Source organism: Rutilus rutilus (genome assembly GCF_951802725.1).
Source record: "Rutilus rutilus genome assembly, chromosome: 3".
In the NCBI taxonomy this organism is placed as follows: Eukaryota; Metazoa; Chordata; class Actinopteri; order Cypriniformes; family Leuciscidae; genus Rutilus; species Rutilus rutilus.
Window position 1 is genome coordinate 7,341,172 of NC_140211.1, and position 16,405 is coordinate 7,357,576.

Below are 16,405 nucleotides of genomic sequence, written 5' to 3' on the forward strand. Positions count from 1 at the left end.
GGCCAAGATGGCACAAGGTAAAGCTGTTTTTGATGTAACTTTTCAAACATGAATATATATATATAAGATTGTAATTTAATGAGTTGAAACAGCCTGATGCCAGTTTTCTCTCTACAGATTGCCACTGGCTGCTGCTGTCATGTCCTAAAACGTTTACTAAATGCTTTTTGACTATTTTATGATTGTAAAAGACTGACTTGCCATTGCATAAAAAATACTGTAGCCTTTATGAACTGTTCTTATCCTAACAGATTTTAAATTGAATTTTCTTTATTTTGAAAAACCTTCAACAGGTTGACTGACCCAGCACTGTCAAAAACAACCCAGCAAATGGGCTAATGTATAAAACAACCCAGCATGTGTTCTGTCCAATATTTACCCTGCGCTGGGTTGCCAAATAACCCAGAAATGGTTGTTTTTAACACACACACACACACACACACACACACACACACACACACACACACACATATATATTATATATATGTATGTATGTGTATGTATGTGTATGTGTATGTATGTCTATATATATGTGTGTGTGTGTGTGTATGTATGTATATATATGTATATATATATATATACACACACTAAAAAATATTGTTAAAAACAACCATTTCTGGGTTGTTATATATAATTAAAAACAAAGTGATCTAATTAACAGCAAAAAAAAACAGAAGGGGAGAAATTAGCTCAGCGAAGATCATTTTCTCTATTAATCTGACTCTCAGACACAGATCTCTCACACACATATAAATATATATATACACACACAGAGAGAGAGACACACACATACACACAGCGTGCAAACAGGTCCAAGCTGTTTTAACACTTTGAGAACAGACTGACTGCAAATCTGCTTAACCCTTCCCAAGCTTCTACAAGAGGATAAATCATAAGATGAAGATCGGATGAGTGTGTGTGTGTGAGTGTGTGTGTGTGGCTCACTTATTGACTTATGGATCAATACTTCTGCCAGTGAATGTAGTTGGAACAGATCATAAAAAACACTTTCTTAATTGTCTTGTAATCCAACTTGAATTGTACAACATGGCTGATTTGGAAATACAACTGTCCCTCTAAAACTTTCATTAATTTAAAGGTTCTGTGATCACTTTAATAGAGTCTCTGAAGTAGTTAAAGTTGAACTGCCAGTTTTTCAACATATTGTTTAATACGCAAAACCTTCAAAACAATATTAAAATGCGACATTTAAATGCATTTAAAAATGATTAAAAGGTGCATTATCATAAATTAATACAGCTGTAGCTTTTTTACAACCAGACCAAACAGATTGCAGTCACAGACAGATAAAAAAATTACAAAATCAATTGAATGCAAATTGTATGCACAATATGCTTATTAATTATATGCTCTTTGTTTCTATCTGTCCACAGCTCCAGTTATGATCCGATAAGCCGAAGTCATATATGAAGTGTCTCTTCACATTATTTCCAGTCTTTGCCATGGAGCCCCACTTGGCATAATTAATTAGGCTTAAATTCGGCTCCTTCTGCTTAAATGAGCTGTTAACATGGCCAGCGGGCAGAAGCAGCGGGGGTGTGGGATGGAGTAAATCCACACAAACACAGTTAACAAGTAAATGGGTGGAGAACTAATTAGTGTTATCTCCTTATCATGGAGCATCCTCATTTACCCAAGACAAGAGTGACACACAATCACAAAAAATGTGCTTAAGGGGTGCTCTTACTGAAAGACACACACACACACACACTAATACCCTATTGCAAACAGCTAATTACAAACTCGTTTGCAAATCAATGCGACACTGTTGCCGTATCTCCCCCCTCCCCTCTACAACACGCTGGTGCCATTCGCAAAATAAACGACTGCTCCACTTCCCCTTGTGTTGTTGTGGAGTGGAGGAGAAAAGATAAACTGTTTTCCAATCAGCGGAATAGGAAGAGTACACACACACACACACACACACACACACACGCATGTTGTGTTTTCATGTTTTATGGGGACTTTCCATAGACGTAATGATTTTTATATTTTCGAATATTGCCACTTTTGTGGGGACATTTGGTCCCCATAATGTAAGGTTTACCAGGCCACACACACACACACATGTTGTGTTTTCATGTTTTATGGGGACTCTCCATAGACGTAATGGTTTTTGTACTGTACAAACTGTATATTCTCTCACCTTACACTAACCTGAAACCCATCACACAAAACTTTCTGCATTTTTACATTTTCAAAAAACATAATTTTGCATGATTTATAAGCTGTTTTCCTCATGGGGACCACACACACACACACACACACACACACACACACACACAGAGAGAGAGAGACAAACACACACACTCATATACACACACACAGAGAGAGAGACAAACACACTCACATACACACACAGAGAGAGTGAGACAAACACACTCACATACACACACACACACACAGAGAGACAAACACACACACAGAGAGTGAGAGAGAGAGACAAACACACTCACACACAAACAGAAACACGCAGAGAAACAGACACACAAACAAACGTGTGTGTATATATGTATATACACACAGTATATATGTGTAAACAGTATATACACACATATATATATTATATATTTACAAACATTTATGTTAGATGTGATTAATCGCGATTATTTATTTAACAGCACTAAATAATGTAATAATTATATTATGTTTATGAATTTGTTTGGTAATAATATTTCAGCTGTTTTACTAAAAGTGAAATCTTAAATCTCTTCAGCTTATCTATGTTTGTGTGTTTACATGGTTAGATTTAATGTTACATTAAGATGTAAATGTCATTTGTGAGCGAAAGGTTTTGCATTTTCAGGATGTGTGAAGTTTATTTTCCTCTGTATTCGATTTGTCTCGTCACACATTCACCTGTTGACCTTTGACCTTATTCACACTATAATGTCATAGGGTTTATTTACAATTTACAGTTTATTTAAAATACCTAAAGTTGGCCTGCTGTCGATTACTACTGAAAAAAAAGTTGTGTAATGCGTGTACAAAGGACGTCTGTGAGGGAAGGGCATTTTACCACGATAAACTCCAAATTATGCTCCTTTTCAAAAGTATATCCATAAAGTTGTGTTCGAATCAGATTCCTGTACAGCTCAAATAACACACTCTTTTGTATGGATGAAAATATATTTCTTCTTGTACACATAGATGTCCACTGTAAATGCGTTATTTTAAACATTAATTGTGTGTTTACAAACTGAAGAACGCGTCATAATTATTCTCTTCAGTAATGGACCAGTCAGTGTTACAGACTCTTCTGATAGAACTGAAGTTGTGTTGAAGATCAAAGAATAATTTTGAACCGTTACTCTGTCCGTAATGGCCGTTCTTGTTTCGTTCCAGCGGACTCACTCAGCTCGACTCTCAGACAGTAAATGGACGGATCACCGCTTGAGATCAGCTTACTAAAGGTAACCAGTGGGAGCTAATTTAAGCTTCTCCATTCGGAGAAACTAGCTGGAGGTGGATCAGTCTCCAGTTTGTTTGTTTGTGTGTTGGCTGTGTGGCGATTGGCCTCTGACACACTGAGATTGCGCCGTGTATGAGAAAGAGAGAGGGTTTCGGTGTTCGGTTTGACGTTAGCACACCGCCGAGACTGACAAACGCCCGATAATGTCACTAAGATGCTTCGCTACTCTTGCCAGAAGTTATCAGCCCATCAGAATGGACTTCCATGATTGGCTGATGAAATAACAGTGTATTTCATAGCATTTTCAAGTTGATTTTAGTCACTCACTTAATAATGTTGGGTTTAAATGACCAAATATTACCATGTTTGATTTGGCCTGTGCACCAAATAAGCCAGAACCGCCACTGCTGGGAAACGTTTTTCAGCTTCTCATGAGCTGTTTGAAGCCGTTAACATTGAGTTGAACAACACTGACTCTTCTTCCTCTAAAAAACTGTCTGCAAGTTAGGGAAATCTAACTCCATGGTATGTAACTTTATGTAGAGTATTTTTGCAATTCTTGCTAATTTCCTGAGATTTGTGATCTCCCCCTGTGGTGAAAATCAAGCTTTTAATGTTGTTTATACACTCACCTAAAGGATTATTAGGAACACCTGTTCAATTTCTCATTAATGCAATTATCTAATCAACCAATCACATGGCAGTTGCTTCAATTATGCATTTAGGGGTGTGGTCCTGGTCAAGACAATCTCCTGAACTCCAAACTGAATGTCAGAATGGGAAAGAAAGGTGATTTAAGCAATTTTGAGCGTGGCATGGTTGTTGGTGCCAGACGGGCCGGTCTGAGTATTTCACAATCTGCTCAGTTACTGGGATTTTCACGCACAACCATTTCTAGGGTTTACAAAGAATGGTGTGAAAAGGGAAAAACATCCAGTATGCGGCAGTCCTGTGGGCGAAAATGCCTTGTTGATGCTAGAGGTCAGAGGAGAATGGGCCGACTGATTCAAGCTGATAGAAGAGCAACTTTGACTGAAATAACGACTCGTTACAACCGAGGTATGCAGCAAAGCATTTGTGAAGCCACAACACGCACAACCTTGAGGCGGATGGGCTACAACAGCAGAAGACCCCACCGGGTACCACTCACCCAGGGTGGGAATTATACCGCGGCCACGCGGCCATGGCCGCCGTTGCCCTACACTTTGGCCTTCATGCCCCGTGAAAAAAAAATCATCGTACGGCCACAGTGGCCTGTGTGCCCTGGCCCTGTCCAAGTTCCACCCAAGTAGTCTCTGAACTTCAATTAGTTTGTGGATTCGCGCAGGTGCAGTGTCATAATCACATCGATGATCTCACGCATCAAAACAGCAGTGCAAGAAGCATGTAACGTCAGCACCAACAGAAGAACGACACTCTGTTGTCGAAACTGGTGCATAGATATATACACTAGATTTCGCCTTGGCTACGGCATTCGTTCATGAACTGCCGTAGCCAAGGCGAAATCTATATGTCTATCTATGCACCAGTCTGCGCACACGTCACACAGCAGGAAGCGCGGGCGCCCTCAGATCACTTGGACGTCGCTGTGTTACAAGAGGTAAAAACTATATAAATACTGTTCGTTTTCTCACACAAACCGCTCGTTTCGTGTCTTAGGCCAATGTGTACTTACGATGGGAATTGTTTAATTTGGACGATGGGGAATTGTTTTAATTTGGACTCTGTGGATGGCTGCTCTTTGAGACCGTGACCATAGACCTGCATTATATGACTGACAGACAAGAACGGTTTGACCTAAAAATATCAAAATCTATTTGCTAGTAGATAAGTGCCCTTTTCAGAAAACGGCCCTATGCAAGGTTCCAGAGGTAACGGCGTCGGCGCACTGAAGCGTTTTTTTTTTTTTTTTTATAGTTTAAAGTTACTATAAGATTTAATGTTATTACCTTGACAAACTATAACTTACATCATTAAAAAGATATAAGACTCACGTTTCAGTATTTGAACACTATTGTATTCTGAGAAATTTATATTGACAGTTATGTCTTAATTTGTGTCAGGAGTTATGAAATGCAAAAATGAGTCGATACCTTTAATATGAATTATGAGCATCAGACGCTCCCATTCATAAAAAACTCCTGTGCTGTCGTCATGAAAGCAATTCACAAAACAACGTCCCTCACGGCTTTTAGCTCAAAAGTGGCCAGATTTGGAGAAATATTGATATATTCTCAGTTTACATCAGATTTCTATTGACAGGAATAATATTTTATTGAATTTATAGCCAAATGCGTCGATGTAATCATTATGAGCGCTGTATACTGATGTGCTGTGTTTTCAATTCATACCAGCAGCCTGAGGGCGCTCTACTGAACATTATAGTCCATATTTGAAACACATGAAGAAGAGCGTTCGACAATGCAGGAAATTATTAATTTATTGGCATTTGTGTTGTTTCTGAATGCTTTTATTGGCATTTGTGTTGTTTCTGAATGCTTTTATTGGCATTTGTGTTGTTTCTGAATGCTTTTATTAGCATTTATGTTGTTTCTATTGTTGTGTGAGGGTGTATACCTTCTGGATGTAATGGCGCTCTCTCTCTCTCTCTCTCTCATTAAAAAATGTTTTTTTTTTAATTAAAAAAGTCATAATCCATGTCTTATTCCAAATTAGGATGTTATGGTATCAATCTGAATGGGAAAACCATTGAATTGTACGATGGCCTTTGTGCCCTGTCATATGGCCTTGGTGCCCCTAAAAAAAAAAAAAAGGTGGAGGCCAAATGGCCTTGCCCCTAAAATTACATAATTCCCACCCTGCACTCATCTCCACTACAAATAGGAAAAAGAGGCTACAATTTGCACGAGCTCACCAAAATTGGACAGTTGAAGACTGGAAAAATGTTGCCTGGTCTGATGAGTCTCCATTTCTGTTGAGACATTCAGATGGTAGAGTCAGAATTTGGCGTAAACAGAATGAGAACATGGATCCATCATGCCTTGTTACCACTGTGCAGGCTGGTGGTGGTGGTGTAATGGTGTGGGGGATGTTTTCTTGGCACACTTTAGGCCCCTTAGAGCCAGTTGGGCATCGTTTAAATGCCACGGCCTACCTGAGCATTGTTTCTGACCATGTCCATCCCTTTATGACCACCATGTACCCATCCTCTGATGGCTACTTCCAGCAGGATAATGCACCATGTCACAAAGCTCGAATCATTTCAAATTGGTTTCTTGAACATGACAATGAGTTCACTGTACTAAAATGGCCCCCACAGTCACCAGATCTCAACCCAATAGAGCATCTTTGGGATGTGGTGGAACGGGAGCTTCGTGCCCTGGATGTGCATCCCACAAATCTCCATCAACTGCAAGATGCTATCCTATCAATATGGGCCAACATTTCTAAAGAATGCTTTCAGCACCTTGTTGAATCAATGCCACGTAGAATTAAGGCAGTTCTGAAGGTGAAAGGGGGTCAAACACAGTATTAGTATGGTGTTCCTAATAATCCTTTAGGTGAGTGTATGTCTATGTGGTGTTTTTAATACGCTTTAAGACAAACCATGTGTAAATTCATAAGTCGACAGCATTGCTGAGTGTTTTCTCCTTAAAACTGCAGTGAACCAAAGACAGTCTCAAAAACATGCTTTGAAATCGCTGGTGTTTCTGACATCACAAACTACCTTGTAACCAATCAGATCAACGTGTGATCGTCAACGAGTGGATCTCTGAGCGGAGTGAGTGAGTGGAGGCGGGGCTCATTTGCATATTCATAGAACCGTGTATACTAAATGAGGCGAGGGTGTCGAGTTACATTCAAGCTGTTTTAAGGCATGAAGACTTTTTTTTCAAGGAAAAAACATTTAAATATGTCATTTTGGTGATCAAAGATGAGTTTTAAGGGATAAAATTGACTTCAGGGGGACTTTATTTTATTTTTGCCCAGGGGTTTGTGTGTGTGTGTATATATATATATATATATATATATATATATATATATATATATATATATATAGCTATATATATACAGCTCATTAAATTTTTACTTTGTTCATTTTTATTTTTCGGGAGTTTAAATGTTTAGTTTCAGTACGATTTAAAAAAAAAAGAAATCACATTTATATTATTCATGCATTACGTTTTATTCAGGGACGCATTACAGTTGTTATGGAATCAGACTCAAGAGAAGGAGATTGAAGTTAACAAGGAGTTTATTTAGACAACTGAGTGGATGAACTGATAAGTGCAATGATGATTTGTAGCGCGGGATGCTGGCAGTGGAGAGAATGTTTCTTCTGACAGGAGTGATGACGGGTAGATGACGCAGTGGATGGCTGGATCTCAGAACACCGGGAGACACGGAGACACGGAGGAAGGACGAGACTGTGAAGGAACAACACGGAGGAGAATGGAGACAAGATGCTGGAGTGGAGACTGGAGAAGGATCGCTGGAGATATCAGGTAGATCATTGCTAAGGTAAGTAGTCCTCATCATACGAACCGGATAATGAACTGTGTTGAGTGAATGAAAGGTGTGTGTCTAAATAGGGTCATTGATGAGGGTGGGGATGAGGTGCAGGTGTGTGTGATTAGAAATCTGGTGAGGGAGTGCGCTGTGATTGGCTGGTGTGAGAGCCTGGCTGATCCGTAACAACAGTGATCAGTGTTACAGAAAACCATCATTTCAAATAAATGTTTTTTTGAACTTTCTATGTATGATATAATCCTGAAATTCTCTGTATTATTTCACAATATAACCGTTTTTACTGTCTTTTTGATCAAATAAATGCATTCCTGATGAACAAAAGAGACTTCTTTCAACATTAAAAAATCTTACTGACCCCAAACTTTTAAACAGTGGTGTATATATCGCTTATGACCACTCAAAGAAATTAATAAACAAAAGTGATAGAAGATTTTGCTGAAGATTAGATGGATGGATGGATGGATGGATGGATGGATGGATGGATAGATAGATAGATAGATAGATAGATAGATAGATAGATAGATAGATAGATAGATAGATGCATCTTCATCTGTAACTTAAACCCTTACATTCAGGCTACATTATCACTTATTATGAATATGTCCTGTTGTCTGACAAGTTTATTTGTTGTGATTGGCTTTTCTTGACCTCTAAAGTGATATCTGATTAAGGCATAGCAGCAGTTATGGCTTGTTGGGCTTATTCAAGCTTAAGGGGAAAAAAATCATTTCAATCTTAGGTGATTTTGTGATATAACAGGTGTTACTGGAGTTGTTTAGGAATTCTAAAGAGCTTATCCCGAGGGCTTATTCTCACCTAATACTTTAATACTCATTAAGGCCTGCCTCTGTGACTTCCACCATACGCCCTGATCTGCTACACAAACCCCGCCCACACCGACCTGTCCATCTCAGCCCGCTGCCCAAAACACTGCCTAAACTCTGTGTGTGTGTGTGTGTGTGTATATCTGTGTAAACCCATCTATGTATAAAAAAAAGTTACATTTCTCTCAGCACTTTATTGAAATCCTTCATTCTTCTTTCAGGCATGCATCACTATGTTTGAGTGATGTAAATTTGAATTGCAGGTTAAAACTGTGTTTTATTCGATACAGAAAATATTCCTGCAGACGAATAGAACTGACAGAAAGCCACGTTACTCGCGCTGGTCTGATCAGACCTCTATAACATGAGGAATTAAACTTAAGTGTGTAACTCATCCTGCAGTGTTTGTGCTCCACGAATGATTCCTCAAATCATGTGTCTCGCTGAGGTGTGCTGATACTGACGGGAATTATGATTTTTACCTGGATGATGGTAAAACAGGTAAAACACAGTTTACTCAACAGCCATGCAGCAAGTCTTGCACTGGCAATCAACACATTTTCTTACTTTTTTTCCTTCTTTACAATTTTCTGCAGGTAATTCATAATGTACGGACTGTAACATTAAAACCTCTCATCAGCCCCTTTCACACACACAGTCAATACTGGTAAATTACCGAGAACAGATCATGTGTGAACCAGACCTTTTCAAATATACCGGGAAATTGATTCTGGCAATCTACCAGTAAGGGAAGTTGTAACATTACCAGTAAATTACCGGTATATGCACTGTGTGAATGCAAAATGAAGATCACCGGTATTTTGCACGTCCAAGTTCAGAACGCGCTGATGTAAGAAGTGATTTGGGCCAATCAGAAGCCGGCTCTGGGCCATTCATAAAATTGTGACGCGTTTACTCAGCATTATTTACAAATGTCTTCAAAAAGGAGTGATGCCGAAACTAAAGCGCTTCTCCTCGTCCGGGCGGATCAACAACTTCAGAGGTCACTTGCGGTTAATTATATCATCACAGAGTTTACTGGTAACTAATGTGTGAATGGTCTGTTACCGGTAAAAAGCCAGAACGCTGTTGCTTGTGTGAACAACACATTCTTTAAATTTACCGGTGAAGTCGTTCTGGCAATTTTACGGTAGTTTACCGGAATTATCTATTACCTATTGACTTGCACTGATAGAATGTTCAACATTGAAAATCTGATGATCCCACCCTGATGATGTCATAATGACCCTCTGACACCCTGATGATGTCATGATGATGTCTCCTCCTCTCCGTCTCTCATTCTTCTGCTTTTATTCTTAATCATTTGACTCCCTCTAAACACTGGTGTTTTGCTGCTGATTCCTTCAGTTAGGTCTTATTTTGTTGTAATCCTTTCTGTGTTCATATCATTTCCTCCAAGAGTGTTCATTAGAACTTTTTCAGCATTGAGGCATATTGAAGTTTTTCCTTGTATGTTCCCATCATATGTCTCAATGTCTTGTATAAAATATTAAACTCACAATTCTGACGGATGAAATCATATTACTTGTTTTCTTTTATCACAACTAAATGAGCACACAATGAATTTTACTTTGGTTTTCGGGAGGATTTTTGTCATGAACATGAAACGGGCAATTTAATAATAAATATCACAGGTGTTTTCCTAATCAAACAGCTTCAAACACGTTTTCTTGGCTATGTTGTTTTAAATAGACTTCATCATGTTTTTCACATAAGAAAGGGTCGGTTTCTTCTTCTAATGTGTCGTGTGTTCAGTATATGTCTGTGAGAGAGAGAGAAAGAGATGTTGTATCTTCTTGTTATAAATGTAATTACATAATCCTTTATGCATTTAAAACTGCATTCTTCGTTCACTAAATTTAACATCAGTGATCTGAAGTGTTTCCGTTTAAGCGTTGTGTCATGTACTGAACGCACCTGGGCGTCCATCTGTGTTTGTGTAAAATCCAATGAAGCGAAGGCTATAATGCTGCTGGACCGCTCTCCTGTGTCACTCCTGCTGTTTCAGTGTCATCTTTCATTAGAGCTGTCCTACACATCAAGGTATTAGCAGGATCAGTTTAAAACACCGGCAGCCAAAGCATCCAATGACACATGTCTCACTGCCCTACTGAGATAGACAGGTTACCTTTTCTCAAAGCTGGGTGAGCTTTTAAGTCCTGGTTTGATTATGTGAGGCGGTTAGTGTGGCCTTCGTGTTGTGTAACATGGTTGAACTGTATAAGGAAGGTTATAGGTTTTTATTAGATGACAGACAGACAGACAGACAGATAGACAGGTAGATAGATAGGTAGATAGATAGACAGGTAGATAGATAGATAGATAGATAGATAGATAGATAGATAGATAGATAGATAGATAGATAGATAGATAGGTGGATAGATAGGTGGATAGATGGATAGATAGATAGATAGATAGATAGATAGATAGATAGATAGATTGATTGATTGATAGACAGGTAGATATATAGACAGGCAGATAGATAGATAGATAGATAGATAGATAGATAGACAGGTAGATAGATAGATAGATAGATAGATAGACAGGTAGATAGATAGACAGATAGACAGGTAGATAGATAGATAGACAGGTAGATAGATAGACAGGTAGGTAGATAGACAGGTAGGTAGATAGACAGGTAGATAGATAGACAGGTAGGTAGATAGACAGGTAGATAGATAGATAGACAGGTAGATAGACAGGTAGGTAGATAGACAGGTAGGTAGATAAATAGACAGGTAGGTAGATAAATAGACAGGTAGGTAGATAGACAGGTAGGTAGATAGATAGACAGGTAGATAGATAGACAGGTAGGTAGGTAGGTAGATAGATAGATAGATAGACAGGTAGGTAGATAGATAGGTAGATAGATAGACAGGTAGATAGATAGATAGGTAGATAGATAGACAGGTAGATAGATAGACAGGTAGGTAGATAGATAGATAGACAGGTAGATAGATAGACAGGTAGGTAGATAGACAGGTAGGTAGATAGACAGGTAGATAGACAGGTAGGTAGATAGACAGGTAGGTAGATAGACAGGTAGGTAGATAGACAGGTAGATAGATAGACAGGTAGATAGACAGGTAGGTAGGTGGATGAAGGGAGTGGATTGGAATCCACTGCTGCTTCAATGTTTATGTAATGAGTGACTATAATCAAGGTATTAATCAATATTTTTCCTTCTAAATATCAAATGAGTTGAATGACTTCTCTGGAGATTTTACTTTGTTATAGAAGTTACCAGTGTGATTACTGAAATGTTCTTTTCATGTATTCTTTAATGTCAGTATTTGATATCTGAATGCAGTAACAGTGCTCGCTTAATTTAGCCCGGCTTCAAGAAATTAAATGTTTTGTGTTTGAGAAAGGTCTTCAACGTGTTAAAACATACAGGGGTCGTTGAAGTCTATAGTTTAAGGGACCATTTCTCAGTTAAAGCCTTACTTTCCAGTTAGACTAAAATGTAGCTCTTCTTGAGAAAGAACTTGTTATCTTGATGTTTTGAGACGACTCTCCTGTTTATAGTTAGAGCCTGGCCAAATCCAACCTTGGAAAAGATGTGTGTCGGGTGTGTGTGTGTTAGTCTTCTTGCTTACAGGTTAAGGAACCACTGGCATTGTTGGAGATCGACTGAGTTGTTGTTCGAGACATGCTGGCACCCAGCAACCCAAATCTGAAACTTCAGGGTCCGAGTGTCAGCTGCATAATCTATGGAGATATGCTTCTGTCTATCTGTATATGTGTGGAAAATTATCAATGTTTATCATGTGTTTATCAATTTATTAGCCAATCAGAATCATTCAACCTGTAAGCAATGACGTAGTTCAGACCTTGGTGAAGGGTATAACTGCTGTGTGTGTGTGTGTGTGTTGTATAACTGCTGTGATCTTTGTAAATGTAAGCGGGGCGGCCTACGAACTGCTGTGTGAGTCTTGAAGCTGACTTCTGCTGATGAAACTGCAAACTATCTTCAGTAAAACTTTTCTTCAATTTTTTATAATTCTGACTCCGGGTCTTCTTTCAAACATCTGGTCCTTGGGTCCTAAACTGTTAACCCCTAACAATAGATAGATAGATAGATAGATAGATAGATAGATAGATAGATAGATAGATAGATAGATAGATAGATAGATAGATAGACAGGTAGAAAGAGATAGATACATAGATAGATAGACAGACAGGTAGGTAGATAGATAGATAGATAGACAGGTAGGTATAGATAGATAGACAGACAGAGAGGTAGATAGATAGATAGATAGATAGATAGATAGATAGATAGATAGATAGATAGATAGATAGATAGACTGACAGACAGACAGATAGATAGATAGACTGACAGACAGACAGATAGATAGATAGATAGACAGGTAGGTATAGATAGATAGACAGACAGAGAGGTAGATAGATAGATAGATATATAGATAGATAGACTGACAGACAGACAGATAGATAGATAGATAGATAGATAGATAGATAGATAGATAGATAGATAGATAGATAGATAGATAGATAGATAGATAGATACTATACATGCTAGTCAACCAGAAATGTTCTGCAGCTGGTTGCAACAATCCCCTTAACTTATAATAATAACTATGGGTTTCTAAAAGTCCCCCTGTAGTCAAAACTCATCTTTGATCACCAAAATTACATTTAATTTTTTTTTTTTTTTTTTAATTTTATTTATGCTTTAAAACAGCTTGAATATAACGCTAAACCCTTGCCTCATTTAGTATGCGCGGTTCTATGAATATGCAAATGAGCCCCGCCTCCACTCACTCACACAGCTCAGAGATCCACTGGTTGACGATCACACGTTGATCTGATTGGTTACAAGGTAGTTTGTGACGTCAGAAACACCAGCGATTTCAAAGCGTGTTTTTGAGACTGTCTTTGGTTCACTGCAGTTTTAAGGAGAAAACACTCAGCAATGGTGTCGACTTATGAATTTACTCATGATTCGTTAACTGAAGGGGTTTGTTACAGCTGGTCCAGGGGCTTTAATGTCCTAGAGTTGACAGTGACACACACCTACTAGCAGCGACTGGCATCATCAGCCTGTCGCCCAAATCTGTGTTTACTGGAGTCAGTAACAAAATCTGCTCACACTCTCGCGAGTTGCGTGTGATGAGTAACAAATCGGTGAAGATGGAGGTGCTCGACCCAAAGCCCCTCACGAGGCCCAGCTGTCCGAGGAGCACGGGGAACGCCTGTCCTCTGCTAATCTCAGGCCTGCTCCTCCTGCTAGCGCTGCTGCTAATTGCTTGTGTCGTAAAGCTCTGTGACCCAAATAAGCCTTGCTCCTCAAAGCTTCTGGGATAAGCCCCACTTTACCTCACCAAACCTGCTTAATAAAACGTCTTATCCACACCAACCCCTCACCCATCATGCCTTCTGCTTCCTCTCACACATTTCTTCAGGCTAGAGGAGAGAGACAGAGCGAGAGAAGAAGAAAATAACAGAGGATAGAAGAAGCGTTGAGCACGAGTTTTGGATTAAATGCTTCAGTCTTATATACTATGATTTCACTCATACCTCAGTGTGCATTTAATGAAACTGTTGAAAGACTTATAATGGAAGTGTGTGTTGAACGACTGCAGCGTAAACATCCATTAAAAGTGCATTTCTGTCAATTCATTTCATGGTTTGTTTTTGAAACTAAAGGATGAGTCAAAATTATTTTAGTGGTATTCAACAATACTGATCAACCCGTGTGAAATATGATGTATATGGAAATACAATGTTAATTTAAGTAGAAAGAGGCAAAAACTCTGGACTGACAATGTTTGATTACATTTGTTTTGTATTTTATGAATTTACTGTTTCAACATCTGCATTCACACTCGTATTTCATATACACACATGTTACATTCATGCATTTTGCATTCACATCAAGTTGGAATTACCGTATTTTCAAGCTCCCAACTAGTAACAAATGTCATTGTTATACTGTAAATGTGTAATTTATGTGTAATAAATGTGTAATTGTATGAATCTCTGACTTTGCTGTGCCATTGTCACGTTGGTTTTGGTTCACTTTCATAGTTCATGTCTTTTATTTTGTAGTCATGGTTCCTTGTTTCCTGGTTATGTCATGTGATTCCCATCTCCTCATGTGATCATGTCGTCATGTGATCATGTCATGTGCTTTCATGTGTTATGTTCTCATTGGTTCATTGTTTGATTGCTCACAGGTGTTCCCTGTTGTCATTAGTCTTTGTGTATTTAAGCCCTCATGTTTGCCCTGTTACTTTGTCGTGTATTGAAGTTTGAATGCTGTTCCGGGTTCCAGGATTATGGAGTCTATAGGCAAGTTACTATTTTGTGTTACTATTTTGTGTTACTATTTTGTGTTACTATTTTGTGTTACTATTTTGTGTTACTATTTTGTGTTACTATTTTGTGTTACTATTTTGTGTTACTATTTTGTGTTACTATTTTGTGTTTATTATCAATAATATAAAACAAGTATGTGATCATAATTATAGTAGGCCTAATTGTAATTGAAAAAATATTTTGGGTGTTCTGTTTTTAAAATATGTAAACTTATAGAGAAGTGTAGTGTTAAATCATTTAAATGCATCAGATGAGGTCTGCATCTGAACATTCCAAATAGAATTTCTGAATTGTCTCGTAATTCCAACATGACATGAGCGTTCCATTATCAGTACAGTTGTCATTTGAGAATGTAAAACTGTCGTTGTCAAGTTACGTTTGTGTCTTTACAAGAAACAAAATAATCATATAAATCCTAAATGAAGTGCAGAAGTTTAGTTCTGTGGTTGGTTAGGCACGTCTATATGGAAGCCCATTTCTGACACTTAAGAAAAAAAATATGCATTTGTAAAACATAATTGACATAGTCTAAGACGTACTTAATGAGATGAAATGTCAAAATTGAGTGTCATAATTTCAACTTTTTATATCATAATTATTTCAATTATCTCATAAGTTTGGCTTTTTATCCATAATTGTGACAGTCAATTATGACTTAAGTATGTCATAATTATTACAATTAATACTTTGTCATAATTATGTGTTGGTATGTCATATTATGAATGTCAATGACAGCTTTTTGTCATAATCATGACTTGGTTTGTCAAAATTTAGACTCTCATAATTTTGACTTTTTATCCATAATTATAACAGTCAAAATTACGACTTGGTATGCCAATTATGATTTAGTAGGCCCAACTTTTGTATCATAATTGTGACTTTTTATGTCATAAATGTGATCATTTTGACTATCTCATATCTTTTTATCCATAATTATGACTTGGTATGTCATAATTATGATTTAGTATGTTATAATTTCCACTATCTCATAATTTTGACTTTTTATCCATAATTTTGTACATAATTTAGTGTGTCATAATAATGACATAGTATGTCATAGGTATTACTTTTTGTCATAATTATGAGTTAGTATGTGATTTATTAAGACTTAGTATGTCATATTATCAATATATCACAATTTAGGCTATAATTGTGACTTGGTATGTCATAATTTTTTCAACTGTCATAATTTTGACATTTTAACAATAGTTAGGCTACGACAGTCAGAATTATGACTTGATGTGTCAATTATGATTTAGTAGGCCTATGCCATAATTTTTACTTTTTATTGTAATTA